We start from the raw sequence: 19,180 nt of genomic DNA, 5'->3' as shown, positions 1-19,180 counted from the left end.
TGATGGAAGTGAGTGCAGTCAGGAGGGCAGTCTTCAAGGAGAGTGCCTGAAGCTCGGCTGACTGCAAAGGCTCAAAGGGGCCACTCTGTAGACACTGAAGAACTACAGAGAGGTCCTGATGAGGGAACGAGGCACAGTCTGGGGGGGAATCAGCCTCCTGATGCCTCTTAGGAACCTGATGATCAGGTCGTGCTTCCCTAAGGACTTACCGTTAACTACGTCATGGTGTGCTGCTATGGCGGCAACGTACACCTTCAAGGTGGAAGGGGACAGTCTCCCTTCCAACCTCTCCTTCAGGAAGGAAAGTACTGATCTGACTGCGCATCTTAGCGATCAGACGCCACTTAAAGGCATACAGGTGCCTCGTAGAGGGGGCCCTAGCCTGAGTGATCGTGTCTACCACCGCAGGTCCCGTCCAGGGGGTAGACATGGAGATTCCAGAGGTCTGGTCGTGGATGCCAGATGGTGCCCCATCCCTGAGAAAGAAGGTCCTTCCTCAGGGGAATTCGCCGGGTGGGGGGCTGTCGCGAGGAGCGTGAGGTCCGAGAACCACACCTGGGTGGGCCAGTAGGGTGCTACCAGGATGACCTGCTTCTCATCCTCCCTGAACTTGCACAGGGTCTGTGCAAGTAGGCTCACTGGGGGAAATGCATATTTGCACATACCAGAGGGCCAGCTGTGTGCCAGCGCATTTATGCCAAGGGGGGCCTCAGTCAGGGCGTACCAGAGCGGGCAGTGGGGAGGATTCTTGGGAGGTGAACAGGTGCACCTGTGCCTGTCCGAATCGACTCCAAATCAGCTGGACCACATGAGGGTGGAGTCTCCACTCTCCCCTGAGGGTAACCTGTCGTGACAATGCGTCCGCTGTAGTGTTGAGGTTGCCCGGGATGTGAGTGGCTCGCAGCGACTTGAAGTGCTGCTGACTCCAGAGGAGGAGACGGCGGGCGAGTTGTGACATACAACGAGAGCACAGACCGCCTTGGCGGTTGACATATGCTACCGTTGCCATGTTGTCTGTCTGAACTAACACGTGCTTGCCCTGGATCAACGGCTGAAACCTCTGCAGGGCAAGCAGAATTGCCAACAACTCGAGGCAGTTGATGTGTGAATTCAGTCACGGGCCCGTCCACAAGCCGGCAGCTGCGTGCCCATTGCAAACAGTGCCCCAGCCCATTTTGGAGGCATCCGTCGTGACCATGACGTGCCTGGAGACCAGTTCTAGGGGAAAACCCGCCCGTAGAAACGAGAGGTCGGTCCAAGGGCTGAAAAGATGGTGACAGACCGGCGTGATGACCGATGTGTCCCGTGGTGCCATGCCCATCTCGGGACTCGAGTCTGAAGCCAGTGCTGAAGCGGTCTCATATGCATCAACCCGAGCGGGGTGGCCACCGCTGAGGATGCCATATGCCCCAGGAGCCTCTGAAAAAGTTTCAGTGGAACCGCTGTTTTCTGTTTGAACGCCTTCAAACAGACCAAAAATGACAGGGCGCGCTCGTTCGTGAGGCATGCTGTTGAAGAGACTGAGTCCAATTCCAAACCGAGAAAAGAGATGCTCTGAACCAGGAGGAGCTTGCTCTTTTCCTGGTTGACCTGAAGCCCTAGTCGGCTGAGGTGTAAGAGCACCAAGTCCCTGTGTGTGCACAACATTTCCCTAGAGTGAGCTAAGATTAGCCAGTCGTCGAGATAGTTGAGAATGCAAATGCCCACCTCCTTTAGCGGGGCAAGGGCTGCCTCTGTGACCTTGTGAAGATGCGATGAGACAGGGACAGGCCGAAAGGGAGGACCTTGTACTGATATGCCTGACCCTCGAATGCAAACTGCAGGAAGGGTCTGTGTCGAGGAAGGATCGAGATGTGGAAGGACACGTCCTTCAGGTCTACCCCCGTGAACCAATCTTGATGCCGGACGCTTGCCAGAATGCGTTTTTGCGTCCGCATCTTGAACGGGAGTCTGTGTAAAGCCAATTTCATTACTCACAGGTCCAAGATTGGCCGCAACCCATCACCTTTTTTCGGTATGATGAAGTAGGGGCTGTAAAACTACTTCTTCATCTCAGCTGAAGGGACAGGTTCTATCGCGCCCTTCCGTAGGAGGGTAGCAATCTCCGCGCAAGGTAGCAGCATTTTTGTCCTTCACCAAGGTGAAGTGGACACCGCTGAACCTGGGCGGATGCCTGGCGAACTGAATCGTGGGAGACCGCCGCTGGAGCGCCAAACCTGCCAAACCTGCCAAACCTGCCAAATAGAGTGGTGGATGGTGGTCGTGATGACGGCTGTGCACACCGGATACGTGACTCAGGGAACAAGGAAACTGCTCATGCTGAACTCTTGAATACTGCAGCCACTTGGGCAAGCAGCACAATTAAATGCAAAGGTAACAAAAAGATGGGGAGGTCTGCTTACATGTTTGGTGGCGGCTCCAGGAAGGGAGCGGGTTCCAGCGGTTTGGGTGGGGGTGACCGCAGGGCGGCGACAGAGTCAGGAGGCCTGGGAGGTGGCCACAGGACAGAAGGGACAGATTTCTGGGCTGTGGTTGCTGGACAGGGTTCAGGAGGGAGCGGTTCAGAGGGCTGAGCGGTGAAAGACTCAGGGAGCGAATCTGTGAGTACAGGAGGGGACAGGAGAACAACCTCTGTGGGGAGGGAAGCCGTGAAAGGCTCAGGCACTGGCCATGACAGGGGAACAGTCTTAGTGGCTGTGAGCACATGCAGTGGCAGGGTAACAACCTCCATGGTCGTGAGCACAGACAGTGATGAGGGAACAACCTCCATGATCATGGACACTGGCATTAATGGGAGAACAGCCTTTGTGGCTGTGAGTACAGGAGGCGACTGGGGAACGACCTCTGTGGTCGTGGACACAGGCAGTGACAGGGGAATGGCCTCCATGGCCGTGAACACTCACAGTGACAGGGGAATGACCTCCATGGTAGTGAGCACAGGCAGTGACAGGCGAACGGCCTCCATGGCCGTGAACACTGGCAGTGACAGGCAAACGGCCTCCGTGGCTGTGAACACTGGCAGTGACAGGCGAATGGCCTCCGTGGCCGTGAACACTGGCAGCGACTGGGGAAAAACCCCATGGTCGTGAGTGCCTGGGGAGAAGGAGCCCATCTTCTCTTCTGCTGCCGGACGGCCATGAGCACAGCTGTGGGAGAATCGGAAGGTGGAGTTGTGGGAGGTTCCAGGGGCGGAACTATGGGAGGCACAATGTAGGAAGTCTCCAGGACCACCAAAGCTGGGGAGAAAGTGGTCTCCATTGAAGGGAACTCAGAGACCACTGGAGCCATAGTGGTCTCCGAGCTCCGAGCTAAATTCCTCTAGGGCTGGAGCTGGCTCTGGGACGGACGAGGCTTGCAACGCTGGCTCGGCAGCCATGACGGGGAACGCTGGCTCGGCGGACGATGGGGAACGCTGGCTTGGTGGACGATGGAGAAATCAGGGCGGCTGAGGGCTCGGATGTGACGGTTACTGTTGGAGTGCCATGTTCCTCATCAGCCACTCCCACAGTGAAGGCTAAGCCACTCAATCGAAGAGCAAAGTCAATATATTCAACCAAATGCCAAGTAATTCTGAATCCAGGCAGCATGGCTCATTTAGCCCAAAACGGAAAAAGTCTTTGAGGGCGATCTCATTGAAATCCACCTTGCTGGCCAGAGTGCAGAAGTCTTCCACATATTCCCCCATGGAATGGTTTCCCTGGCGTAACCGTATGAGGCAAACTGCTGGGTTCATGTTGGGGGTCGAGTATTCTGTAATGTTCGGGCAAGGCAGGACAGGCAGAAGACAGGAACGGACAAGGATGAGACAATAATGAAGTGAGAACCCAAGTGCAGTTTTATTTTAGAAAGTACAATAAATCCAAAAACGTGAATCCAAAACAAAACAAACATAAACGACTTGACATGACTTGACTTGACTTGACAACATTACGTCAACAATACTCGACCCAGGACTAGAGAACATGAGGACTATAAATACACAGTCTAGGTAAACAAATTAAAAAGACAACCAATGAAAATACAAAACTGATAACAAGACAATGAAACATGAACCAATAACAAGACTATAAACCAATGAGAACAAGGAACATGAACAAGAGGGAAACAGGATAATCACATGACTAGACAAGGAGGTGAACTAATTTCAAAATAAAAGACCTGAAAACATGAACAAAAACACATTTAAACATGACAACTAAAATGTACAGTTATTATTACATCAGTATTAACTTAAAGCACACTGCACTCACAGTGCCATTTAAAGCCGGTACAGGTGCAATTCACTCATCTACCCTCAACATAAATAACAGACAGTTTAAGTAACATCAGACACTGATATTTAAAAAAAAAAAAAAAAAAAACTTAAGGGTGTCAAGTTTATTTTAAATACTGTAGATTAAATCATACAGTACATCAATGTAAAAAGTCTCTCTCCTTCAGTTGGTACATATGTGTTTGTGTTGTTTCCTGGCATGAGTAAGTAACAATATTTTTTTCATAAAAAGGTAGTAACACTTCTCAAAACATTAAAATAGATACTTTTACACTTTTTTTTTTTTAACTGGACCATGTTGCACATGGCCTTGCTGTTCTTGAATAACAATAACACAAACACACATCAAAAGGTTCACAAAGGTCATTTATTTAGAGTGCTGTTCTCGTGTCCTCCAAATTATACACTTGTGATATGAGACATTTCACAATCACCATCCCTCTCTGAGGGTGCATTAACCATCTTGTAATAGGTGTTATGCATGATATCCGGAGGCAATAGCCCTACCGGGGGTTACTTCAAAGATGTCCTCAGAAATAGGTCAATGTTCAGCTCATTCAAGATTTTTATCAAGGTGTTTCCACATTCACTTTACCCTAAATGTACTGTGATGTGAAAACAATAAGTGGTTGTGTTCTATCGTCACTGTCTGAAGATGACCTGAATAACCCTAAAAACACACCAAATATTCAAAATAATATTTAAACATTTTACCCTGCTAGAAAATAAAACACAATTAAGATTAAAATATAATTTAAGAAACAGATACAGAAAAATACATTAGTGGTGGTCCATGAGGGAATTTTCAGGTGGATGTTGATATGTATTAATCAATCAAACCAATAAAAGATTGCAGGCTTTATTATATCTTTTTTGCTAACAATTATGCTCCCCTACACAGATGAGCTTTTTCTGATATCTTGAAATATTCTTGATAGTTAACAATGCGTTTTAATCTTTCCAATCACCAACACAACACTTGTCAATGTAGTAGCAAGCAGAATGGATGAAATCAATCAGGATGTTCCATCAACATACTGACTAATTTATAAATGAATTGAGAGTCCCATTGCAGCTAACATCAACTTACTAGGTAAAGAGCAACTTCCTCCTTTGCTCCTTCATTGAACATAATATCTTTCAGTCCTTCACTCTGAATGTCCTTCAGTCTTTCAATTTTGAGATAATTCAATAATTTGAATTCCATTGATATTTGGCTAAATGTCACTTTCTTCACACCTGTCACCTTAACCACAAACAGGCTTGATGATGCACTAACATGACACTGAAAGCTAATTAGTTCGAAAGGTTACCTCAGATAATTATTGGTTATTAATGCAGAAGGACGAAAATTTCATTTTGCCTTTTTCGGCCACATTTAGGGGATAAGCAGATGACGTTGCTTCATTTGAAAATCCATTTTTATGGGTCAGTTTACTGAATGTAGCCTTAATGTTGTCAGCATCCTCTTGCTTTTTATGCTGTGATTGAAACTCGACTGGGCTACCACAGCGTGTGTAAAAGAAAAAGATGGCACACAACCTGTCAATGGAGCTTCTCTTGTGTGAAAATGTTGCCAAACAAATCAGCATCTCCATCTTTCGTCTTCAAAAAACAAAACAAAAAATTAACACACAAAGACACATGCAAAAATGAATAGCCTTCTGTCTCTTCATCACAAAGAGCGGTGCTAACGAGCAAGGTTTCATAATGCTGGGTTAAAAGCAGTGCTGACCTCTTTTCATAATTACAAGTGTGAAACGTTATTTTACACTGGATAAAAAGCAGGGTTTGAAAAGACGATAACGCAGGGTAAGGCGCAGTGTGGAGAGACTTTGTGTGAGAGACAAGTGGGTGAGAAATTCCAAAGGAACATTCTAGAGTGAACCATGTAAATCACAAATGTACAGCATGTATATTAGGTGCTGGATGGATTTTATTTTGTGATTTTATTAACTTGACCTGTACTTTTATCATCCTTTTCACCACATTTGCATTTCAGCAGGCAAAGACACTTTTTCCGTGGGCAGGCTGCTTATCCTATTTTTGTGATGCAAACAGATAGCAGCAGAAGTGAGACTGGATGGCAAAATAAAGCACATGGAGCGGCTCAAAAAAGTAATTCACAAGATCCCAGTTCATTTTAAATAAGAGGGGCAAGCAGAACGGAGAATGAAACTGTCCCGAATATGCCACATCTATCTCATATTAATGGGAATGCCCCCCACCAGAGAACGCTACTGCCCTGTAATACTGCCTGTCTGGCCTATGCAGGATACGCTGTTTAGTTAAAAACTGTATGAATTAATTTACTTATTTATTAATTGTATATATATATTCATCATATATTTTGTCTGTTAAGCAGATTAAACAGGCCACCCCCGTTCACATATATGCACTCGTACATTGATGGAATCCCAGAGAAAAACATAAGAGGGAAACCCCACTATTGCAGGGCAATTCCGCTGCATAACACGATGGAAAGTTAAGAAAACAAACACAGCAACAACTCTGAAATATCTAGAAATTAAAGCAAAGCAATTGATAATAAAATTGTGAAGTCTTCCTCAGATACCATGTTTGTTATTTACAAAAGCATTGCAGGGAAATTAAGTTGCTGTGGAGAAAGCTGCTTACTGACTGAGCCGCATGTAAATGGCAGTATAGAGTACGCCACTTATACAGTGCTTGTACACCGGAATGCTGCTTTAACATTAATCCGCTTTCTTGCAATAAGCCACTTTCTGGTGTTCATGTAAATGTAGTCATTGACAAGTGTGTAAGGACAGTAGGAGTTGGTTATGCAAAGGCAAGCAAAGGGGTAATGCTTGTAGTTATGACTAACTACCCAACAGGTGCATATAAGCAGAGCAAACGAGAAATTTATTGCATTTGTGAACTGGTAGGGAGGAGGGAATTACTGCAGCTGTGGTGGTGACTATTCTGGCGGAGTTAGGGGTGAAAGCACTGCTGTGGCAGTGCAGAAGTTGAGCTGATATTAAAGGTTTTCCTGTGGGAGCAGAATGAAAGTACTGCTGTGGAAGTGGAGAAAATAAGACAGTAAAAGGGGTACCTGTAGGAGCAAAATGAAAGTACTGCTGCAGCAGTAGAGTTGTTGAGACAGAATTGTAAAAGGAGCTACTTTGGGAGCAGATTGAAAGCACTGCTGCAGGAGTGGAGTAGTTGAGACAAAATAGTAAAGGTTCTTCTGTCTGGATGGGAAATTAAAGCACTGCTGAGGCAGTGGAATATTTAGTACAGTGTAATGGTGCTTTAAAGAAAGATGAATTCAATCACTGACGATATATGCATATGAGTTAACCTTTTCACACGTGAGTTTCTCCTATACTGATGGATCCCCCAGCGTGAGTTTTTTAATGCACCCTGTAATTAAAAAAAATCTTACACTTCACAGCTGATGCACTGGAGGACAGATTATATCACAGCAGTTGCACTGAAGGTCAGATTATATATTATCAAACATATAATGTGGTGTTTAGATGTTTATAATGTTTGATTATGATAGATAAGATGCAATTGCGAATGCACTAGGTGTGCCACCATATTGTTTATATGTAATGCAGCATAGGGTTGTGAGTTCGCCACAGAAGCATAGAAGGTTCTAAAAACCTAGTCCTTCCACTTTTCCAGCACCAGAAGTGGTTAGAATGAGTGACAGACGGAATGGGAGATGGCTCAAGTGGACTGACTAGTTTGTATATTATTTGTTTGACATCAGAAAACATGGCCGCATCGCTGCATCAAAATATTCCGCTCCGATGGTAACAGTTTAAACTTTTATTTAGTGATTGTTTGAATGTTTGTAACATATTAAAACAAAGATATCGTGATGTTAAAAAGACTATTTGAGCAGCTGGTTCATTATGACAATTGCTTCAGTCTTTCTTTTGCTGGTTAACAGCAGCATGAATGCAAATCACACCGGTTTATAATGACTGATTACACCAGTTTGATCATACATGTGAAAGGGTTAGGTAAAACTGTCATGTGAATTCTGTGAAGGAAGCGATAGAGAATCTGTGGACACAAATGTGAAGGAACACGGACACCTGCAATGGGAATGGTAAAGGTCCCAGTGTGCACTTGACAGTGGGCAGGGGTGAAGGGAGCCTGCAGATATATCAGGTAAGGTGTGGAAACACCTGTAGTTTCACTTTTATAAAACATTTGTCAAAATTAAACTGTGATCACCTTAAGAGGGAATAGAAATAGCTATGTGGATGTGCCTATAAGGGAAGCAAAAGGTTATGGACAGCAGTTTTGCAAAATATAAATACATAACTTGCATTAATAACATTTAAAGATAATATAGCAGTAAAATGTAAATTCTTGCACTTGAGGAGATGTCTCTCAAGTGCTATAAACAACTCAAAGCAATTAAGATTGTTAATGAATAATAAATTGTCTAACTCCAACCTAAAAAATCGAATAGGGAAGCTCTAAAACAATAACCATATTGAGGATATTATTTTAATGAGAGAAACACCTCACCTATCAAAGAGGTATTAGGACCCAGGGCCAGGGGGAGCAGACTTCCATCTTTGCCATGTAGCAAATTTATATGTAAATAATTAATTAATTTGTTTACGAATCGTGGCCACATTCGACCACCAATATATGTAGCAAATTTGGTAGTATAAATGTACACAGGATGGGTTAAAGTGCCTGCGTTCCTCCACCATTATATGTAGGGAAACAGTATGTGTGAGCTAAGAATTAAATTAAACTGTCCTTATTCTACATTACTATGTAAAGAAATGTATAATGGAATTAGTCGCGTTCGACAGCCATTATAAATTAGATAAATGACAAATAACAAGATTATTTGTCTGAATAAAATCCACCATGAAAATTGTAATACATCTCATTGTATTCGCTCACAATTTCTATTGTAAGGAATTAGCTTTAATAAGGGAATTATGATTAATTCTCTTATTGGAGTAATATTATTCTCATGGCTTATTGAAAATAATATTACACATATTTAGGTACAGCTTTGAAGCGACATCTTTTAAAAACAGGGATGAGATTATTTATCAAAATATACCACAGTCAAATTATCTTTAAAAAGGAAATATGAATAATTAATCACAACTCGTTATAATCAATTATGAATATTTGGATCAGTTAATAGAATTAACTTAATGTAGCTGAATTAACATTACAATCAATTAATCTGTTCATCCAGCGAACACTCAGTATTGATCGTCTATCAACTCTCAGCAAAATTACTCTTTCTTAGCATGTAGCTGTGATCAAATCGTTAAATTGATGTTGATTTACAAGCAGACCAGAATCAATTTGCAAGAATGTACACAAAAGCTTTATTTAATTAATCACGAACACATAACTAATCTACACAAACACATACACACAAATCACGCATACATGGGAAATGGAAAAGTGAAAGTGAATGAAACCGGAATAGAACATGGGAAAGAAGCTATGACAAGTGTCATTTAACCATCTGAAAGAACCATCAGTTTCTTACTTCAAAGCACCTTTGTTAACAAAGGGGTTCACAGCTTATACTAAACCTCTGTTTAGTTAGTTAATTGTACGATACTTGCAATGCCTCGACTGTTGAGAGAGAGAGCCCGGATGCAGTCTCAGGAGAAAGTCTTGATGGTTCCTTGTTGAAGTTGCAATCAATTTCTTCTGTGTTGAATGAAGAAATGGTGATGAACTTGCGGTGTTAGTTTGACTCCGTCATGGTCGAGGAAGTTACACATGGCTTGATGTGTTAAGGCCTGCCGGCCCGCGACCTCACGGTTGGACCGGGTGTTTCCGGTCCCACACGAGCAGCAACGATGAGAAGAAGTGAGAAAGAGAAGAGGGAAGAGAGAGAGAGAGGGAGGGAGGTCACTCCAACAGTGCCCTTTAACTCCAGAGGGAGGTCAGTCCTCTCGAGTTTGGCTTGACCAATGAGAAAGGTGCAATTTTCAAGTTCCAGAAAAGTTCCTTTGTTTGGAAGCTTACTCATTTGCATGATTGGAGTAAGCTAGCAGTTTGTGCCCCTTTATGCTCTGATTAATATAACAAGCATACAATGCATGTTATAAGGGGTGCTATACTCCAATGTTTAGGGCATCACACAAGGATTAATTTGATAGGAAGCATGATACCAATCATTTTAAATTATCAGGTGGTTCTGTCATAAAGCATGCACAAAACGGTATACAGTACAAAAGACACTATATGAGAGAGTAATAATCATACACACAATGTCCTGAGGATATGCACATTCATTTATAGAACAGTTTGTCTATAAATTAATGAAGAAAAGTCTGTTTTATGGGCTTTATGTGTCTTTCCTATGGGGGAATGGAGTGAGTTTCTTCTCAGCCACATTTCTTTGCTTTTGCATGTGGCTACCTTCCCCACCTGGAATGTCTCTGAGGTCCACTAGTTGCTGGACCAGTGTCAGCAAAGGGGGCGTAAGAGCAGATAATGATTAGTGGGAGAGCAGACATCTCGGAGTCTACCTGGGCCTACTTGGACCTTTGCTTGTTACTGTCTTAAGACGTCCGTTGGATTATTCATTAAATAATGAATAATTGTGTGTCTGATTGGTCCAGATGCTACAGCCATTTAGAAACACAAGTCTTTCTGTGAAGGTTATATAAGCTCTATGTATTGTGTATTTGGGCTCATTTTAACCAGAAGCATCTGCACTAAGGCCGGGTGTACATGGTGCGGGTTCTGACACTTGGAAGATCATGAGCCTCTGCACATGTTATCAGTCAGTTTACCTGCTAATCATACAGATGCAAAGGTACACAACACGAGAATCCAGACGCAATCACATGAATTTTTGCGCAATTCTAGTTATTACATAATTTACTGTTTATGACATTATCCACTGTATAAACAATTACCAGAAAACAAACAGCAACATTAAATTCTACCAGCATACCAATAATCAACATGATCTGTCTAGCTAGGCTGTGTATTCATTAATTTAAAACCCTGTAGAAATGGAAACACGATAGCTAGCTAGCCAAAACACACTGCAACTCACCTGTCAGCTGTAGCTCTTGAATGATCCTCTGTAAAATGTAATCTCTGACAACCTTGTTATAGTAGACATTGCATGACACATCGTACAGGGCTCGCTGCTCCTGTCAAAGTTCGTTTTTCTATGGTTTATGTTGACTCCTGACTGGTCAACTTCAGGTAGATTGTCAAATCAGCTCATCTAACTGCACACACCTTGTGAATTCAAGCTGGCGGTGCTGGAATATTTTCAACATGTTTAAAAATGATCACGAGGTCGTAAGCTGCTCGTAATTCCCTTGGCTTCGCTCGTAATACCACTCACATGATATGAGCCACGACTACACAAGCACCGACTATTTGCAGGTGTTTTCTCCCAACAGGAAAGAATCGGCCGGGGGCTTGCACGGCAGGAAAAATCTGACTAAATTCAGTGCCAGCACACTGTTTGACTACAGCTGACTGCTTTCAAACTCTCACATGCGTATGTCTGAACATGCTCTATAGAGTGCTCATGTCTTGCTTTGAATGCAGCTGTCGCGTGAACAGTCAAATGTGCTTCTTAGTCAAATTGCCCCTCTTGATGCGATATGAATGTAAACACTGAACTTGAAAACAATGTACTGTCTTATATACATGAGTGTAGCAGACAGGATCAAAATCTTATATCTCAAAATATCCAATCTGTGCAATGTATAAATGCAGCCTAATAGACCTGCTGCTGTCTGTTATATCGTTAATATTAATCAAACAAACAATATTCACAAGAAAATGAGATAAGTATTCACTGTCCCTGTTATCTATAGTAGCTTCAGTGACAGGTCTGCTTCTCAGTCAAACTCTGACTGCATGGAATCAATATTAACTTTAACATACCTATCAATTTGTTTTACATGATTAACAACGGCATTTAATAAATTTGTTTGGTGTTCAAGTTTCCATACTAGCAAGTAGCGACAAATAGAAAATAATACAAACTCAGTATACCATTTGTAGAACATTGTCTTAAGGAACCTACTAATATTCAAGTAGAGTCAAGCCTCTTCAAACAATAGAGGCTCTGCTGGCCTCACACATTCATTAATGTACAGAGTGCAAAGCAAGGAGGGAAGAATGCAAATATACCACAACATATTTAAATATTTAGTTAAATAGTGGAATAGATTTTGGAAAACCCCAATAACTGCAATTGAGGAATTTTGACGGATGAGTTGAAAAGCTTCAGTCTGAGCAGAGGGCCATGCGATAAGCATCTGCATATATGTACTTGCATTGTGATGACAGGACTAACTTGACAAGCTCCTCCCGAATCTTCGTTTAAAACTCCATACTGTATATAAAGCATTGTACTAAAAAAGAGATTTAAAAATAAAAATACAGTCATTGTTGATTCGGTGCTGCTATTTAGAAGCCCTAGGTATTACAATTATAAAAACTGTAATTTAAAGCTGAAGTGCATCATGTTTTTTTTATTTATTTTTTTATATATATTTGTGAAAAGTAAACAAAAAATAGCAAATGGATTTATGTGAACTTATTACAAATAAAGTAAACCAGAATATAAAAGTTAGAGAAGTGTACAGAAGAGAAAGAGAGAGATTCATTCTGTGGACTATGGATAAACTTTCCTTGGCAGTCTTGAGACATTCAAGAAATGTACATATTACATATGCCGTTGACCTCACTGATCCTGAGGCATTCATTACATGAATGCTCAGCAGTGATCTGTCTGGAGGAGAGTCAATACTGTCAGTGTGCCAGAGGTTATAAGTGTCCAGCTGACGGAGGCACAGCAGCCGCCTTTTTGTCAAGGAAGAACAACAGGTAGCTCTCAACATTGATGGAAATTTTTTTTCCTGGATAAGAGAGTGACCTGAGGGAAAACAATCTGAATGTCAGGTTACATTGTAACCTTGGTTCTCTGAGGGAGAGACTATCTCTCCACCCAGATACATATGTATGGGACTATGACACCACAGGTGGCATGTGATGTGGATACTTGGTAAGACAGTCTAGCTCATAATCACATGCGCAACAGACACACCCACCCTGAGATATACACTGGTGGCCAAAAGTTTGGAATAATGTACAGATTTTGTTGTTTTGGAAGGAAATTGGTACTTTAATTCACCAAAGTGGCATTCAACTGATCACAAAGTATAGTCAGGACATTACTGATGTAAAAAACAGCACCATCACTATTTGAAAAAATTAATTTTTGATCAAATATAGACAGGCCCCATTTCCAGCAGCCATCAATCCAACACCTTATCTTTGAGTAGTTATGCTAAATTGCTAATTTGGTACTAGTAAATCACTTGCCATTGTATCAAACACAGTTGAAAGCTATTTGGTTAGTGAAATGAAGCTTAACATTATCTTTGTGTTTGTTTTTGAGTTGCCACAGTATGCAATAGTATGTCTTAAGGTCAATATTAGGTAGAAAATGGCAAAAAAGAAACATCTTTCTCTAGAAACTCATCAGTCAATCATTGTTTTGAGGAATGAAAGCTATACAATGCTTGAAACTGCCAAAAAACTGAAGATTTCTTACAAAGGTGTACACTACAGTCTTCAAAGACAAAGGACAACTGGCTCTAACAAGGACAGAAAGGCCAGATGGCCAGATGTACAACTAAACAAGAGGATAAGTACATCAGAGTCTCTAGTTTGAGAAATAGATGCCTCACATGTCCTCAGCTGACAGCTTCATTGAATTCTACCCGCTCAACACCAGTTTCATGTACAACAGTAAAGAGAAGACTCAGGGGTGCAGGCCTTATGGGAAGAACTGCAAAGAAAAAGCCACTTTTGAAACAGAAAAAAACTAAAAGAAAAGGTTAGAGTGGGCAAAGAAACACAGACATTGGACAACAGATAACTGGAAAAGAGTGTTATGGATCTTAACCCCATTGAGCTTTTGTGGGATCAGCTAGACTGTAAGGTGTGTGAGAAGTGCCCGACAAGACAGCCACATCTATGGCAAGTGCTACAGGAAGCGTGGGGTGAAATGTCACCTGAGTATCTGGACAAACTGACAGCTAGATTGCCAAGGATCTGCAAAGCTGTCATTGCTGCACGTGGAGGAATTTTTTTTTTTTGATGAGAACTCTTTGAAATAGTTTTAAAAAAAAATCAAATTGTAATGGTAATTTTTCATATTATTAATGTCCTGACTGTAAATTGTGATCAGTTGAATGCCACTTAGGTGAATAAAAATCCCAATTTATTTTCATAAGAGCAAAAACATTATTCCAAACTTTTGGCCGCCAATGTATAAGGCCGGATGTTGCGCATAACTTTCTCAATTTTGATGACACACATCTCTGAGCGACCCTCTGGTGGAGAGATAGTCTCTCCCTCAGAGAACCAAGGTTACAATGCAACATGACGTTCTCTATTGTATTGAGACTATCTCTCCACCCAGATACATATTCATATGTGTGGGACGAACTATAAGACATGTCGAGAAGAGAATTTTTCAGCTGAGTGCCTGGATCTATTCCCATCCCTTTATGAGAAAACTGATAATAGAAAAGGGAAACAATTTCAATTTCCCTCTCCATTTTTTTTTAGGTTGTGTGGGGTAACCCCAGTCACTGAAAGAGTTGCCTGCAGTGGCATTCAATCTATAAAATCGTGTAAAAGTCGATGGGACTGACAAAGTGGCAGCCTCACAGACTTCTGCCAAAGATGCCCCTCTGAACCAAGCCCAAGAAGTGGTCAGTCTGTTTTTGGAATGTACACAGATCTTACCAGGTATGCCTGTCCCATTGTAAGCCTGTTGAATTGTGTCCATAATTACAGATGAGGGACAACAGAGAAACTCTGGTTTAAAGCATACAAAGAGTTGGTCAGTATGCCTGAGCTGCTCTGTATGTTTTTAGTAGGTATTAAGCGCTCTAACTGTGCACAAATGAAACAACTGTCGGCTTTCATCTGACTCATTCAGATGAGGAGAAAAGGTATTTAGTGTGATCTTCTGGTTAAGATGGAACTGGGACATTACTTTTGGAAGAAATGCTGGATTCGGTTGAAGTATCACCCCAGCATTATCAGGTAAGAAACTGCAACAATCCTTATGTACAGACAGAGCTTGTAATTCACTCAATCTTTTAGCTGTAGTAATAGCCAAAAGAAAGGCAATTTTCATTGATAACCACTTCAGGTCTGCTGTGAGCAAGGGCTCATAGGGACTGACTAGAAGATCATCAAGGACTCTCTCCAACTCCCATTTTGGCAGGGTTATAGCTCTCAGAGGCCTAAGATGCTTTGCCCACTTAAGGAACTAGTAAATCAGGGCATTGCCTGACACAGGTAGACTATCACCACGTGAAGCCAGAATAGCTGCCACAAACCCTCTAAGCGTAACTGGTGATTTACCATCTTCAAATAGCTCCTGCAAAAAACAAAAAAACTAAAAAAATTGTAGAGGTGTCACAAGCATATGGGTCTTACTGGCATGCCTAACACCATGAGTTAAAAATCTGCCAGACACTGCTCTAGTAGACGGTGCTCTTGCATTTTGCAATGTATGCACTACAGACTGGGGAAGCCCCATAGCAAGGAGGCAGGCCATCTCAGGGGCAAAGCCCACAGTTTGAGTCCCTGAGGGAATGGGTGAAACAATTGGCTCGTTTGAAATGCCAAACATCTCGCCTTGAAAGTAGATGAGAGTAGACAGCTGCAGTCAGGGGAGGAGTAAAATAAGAGCTGTCAAGTTGGACAATTCTCACTTTTCGTACTGGATCAGACACCTTCGAGATCAAAGGCAGATATCGTGGGATTCACATTCATGCGCTGTTGCTGATTAAGTGGATATAATTTAAATTCTGTTGCTTTAAAATGAAAATAAATATGATGAAACACACTCAATGTACCTGTTATTTAATTTTGCAAATAAGATGTGTCTTTCCATCCATTTTTGTTTAAAAAAGACAGGTATTTTAGATATTTCAGAAATATGATAAAAAATAAAATAAAAATAAAACAAATCATATATTTCATACAGAGATCGCACTGTTAGAGTGTTGGATATATTCACATACAATTTATACACATAAAATGTGATATTAGAGATAAAAAAAAAAAAAAACTTTTTAGAAGAGAACGAAACATCACATCACAGTTGTTGTTGTTTTTCATTCGTTCAATGCCATAAGAACAAAAGATATTTTTACATAGTCACCATAATAATAAGTTGCATTGCCAGACACAATAATTTACATACATTTTAGATCTTTTAAATCTTTACACTGTCAGAAAGAAAGTGCAAAATTTTTACCTTTAGGGGTACAATAGCTTGCCACTGGGGCAGTACCCTCAAAGGTACATTCGTGTATCCTTAAACGTGGCTACATTTTCGTACCCTTACAGCTTGTATGTTTTAAGAGGCAAAATGTACCCTTGGTGACTAACTTGGACCTCAGTGATATGGTACTATAATGTACCCTTTGAAAAGGTAAAAATGTGGCCTTTTAAGGGTACTGCACCAGTGACAAGCACTTTGTACCTTATGAATGGCAAATTGTACTCAATAAAGCATATTAAAAATTGCCAACTAGATGTTTAATCGTGTTTATTTAATAAAATTAAACATTCAGTAATTTCACATTTTTGTTCACAGTGCCACAGAATGAACATCTCAGAATCACAATTTGTCATCAAATACAGTAGGATTATTATTATTATTATTATTATTTTTTTGCCATTTCGCTTTAAAAATATTACTACACATTTCATTTTAACTTAAATACCCTTTAATACTCACCCAAAAATACATTTAGGAGCACATAAAAGGAGATGTTTTGATAAACATCACAGGCTCACCTCACTTTAAAGCTTAAAAAAAAAAATAAACAAAAATGAAACCGTGAACACAAACCACTTCGAAGGAGCTTCTATCATTTAAAGTTATTTCTCACAAAAAATTAATTATCGTATGCCTTCAGATGACTTGAAATTAGATGCACAAGTCACATGGACAACTTTTATGACATCTTTTGGGTCCTCTAAGCTTTAAATTGAGCCTCTATCCACTGCTGTTGTGTTGAAAGGGTGGGCTGTGATATTCATTAAAAATATCTCCTTTTCTGTTTCCACATAAGAAAAGAAAGTCATACAGGTTTGAAACATCATGAGGCATCATCATGTTTAATATAACAATTTTTAATTTTCGGTGTTAATAGTCTCTTCTGGAACACAGGACATCTTTGAATGATTCTTGACTCATATCTTTGCAATAGCACATTGCAGGAAATGAGCATATTTTTCATATAGGGCGAAAAAGTCATGTTAAAAAAGAAAGTATGCACTGAAGGCTACAATTACCCCCTCTTTGATCCTTATTCCCCTGCACACCATCCATTTGATCAGGACTTGAACCATCCTGGTGAAAGCCATTTTCATATGGTGTATCAGCACCACTTTGTAAGAGGAAAACATGTTAGAACAGTATTAAAACCATGCAACATCTGCAAAAAGAACTTTCAAGCTTTACTCTATTTGCTATGACAACACTTACAGTATTAGATCATTCTGATGAAACAAAAACTTTTGTTTGACAATATTTACTACTCATATAATCCTCAGTAATGCCACATTAAATAACTGGAAGATCTTCTGCAAGCATCTCCTCTCTTGCTTCAATGTATATTTTGGACAAAAGAAAGTTAATCATTAACATTAACTTGATATTAAAGTGGTCACACCAGTCTTATAGAAATAGTTCACCCAAAAATGAGAAGTATGTCCTAACACACCCTTATGTCACTCCAAACCTGTATATCTTTTCCTCTGTGGAACACAAAAGTTGAATGTTTGAAATCTTCATAGTGTTTATTGGCCATAATGTAAGTGGACGGTGACTTAAAAAAAAAGCTAAAAAAGAGGGAAAAATACCATAAAACCACAGTAAATGTAATCAGTGCTACTTAAAAGTTTGTTCAGAGGATGCAATGAGAACCAATGAGGTTTTCAGAGCTTTATTGCTTTAATTTGATAGTAAATAACAACTCAAATTATGTTCCCTATCTGTCACTCACTCAACGTTGTGTCAATGTAGTGACACTAGGGGTCACTCCTGGGAGCCCGAAACACCTCTGGTCTTTGAAAAAAGGCCAATTAGAATTGGCGAGTGGTATTTGCATACCACTCCCCCGAACATACGGGTATAAAAGGAGCTGGTATGCAACCACTCATTCAGATTTTCTCTTCGGAGCCGAACGGTCAATGCTCACTGAGCTGAATTCTCACGGCTGTTCATTCACCTCTGCTGGATCTGATGCCGCATTTCAGCGGCTTCTCCCCCTCTGTACTGGTGCACTGCAGAGAACGCCCCTGGGCGCTTTGGCAGAAATAAAAGAGTATATTCTAAAAAAAAAGAGTATATTTCTCTAAAAGAGCAGCACACACGGAACGTCTTTTTAAAGATGCCCTTCCGTTTGTGTGTTATTCCTGGTTGCGGTCGTTGTCTCTCGCCTTCTGATGGTCACGATCGCTGTCTTTTGTGTCTGGGCACTACCCACGCGGAGACAGTGTTCGTGGATGGGTCATGTACTCATTGCGAGAACATGACCATGGCAACGTTGCGTTCGCGGCTTGCCTTCATATAAAGCAAGCCACCCCAGCGGCACCCTGCCTTGGACATTCTACCTACGGGTATGAGGCCAGCACGGCTAGCACTGGGGGCGATTTGGGGACCTCAATGGGACCTCCGCCGGGTATCACCCCACAGAACTCCCATTCCCAAGTACGCTCGTCTGCCCCGATTGGGCTTCCGGATGAGTCCGCCGGCTTGTCTCACGGCAAGTTTGACTTCTTGTTCGGAGCCCGCGAAGGTGATGAGCTCTAGAGCGCAGCATCGGAGAGTGGGCTCGTCCAGTCGGACAT

The sequence above is a fragment of the Myxocyprinus asiaticus genome, chromosome 24 (genome assembly GCF_019703515.2).
Source record: "Myxocyprinus asiaticus isolate MX2 ecotype Aquarium Trade chromosome 24, UBuf_Myxa_2, whole genome shotgun sequence".
Classification (NCBI taxonomy): Eukaryota; Metazoa; Chordata; class Actinopteri; order Cypriniformes; family Catostomidae; genus Myxocyprinus; species Myxocyprinus asiaticus.
The sequence above is the reverse complement of the archived record's forward strand: the minus strand, read 5'-3'. Positions refer to the sequence as shown.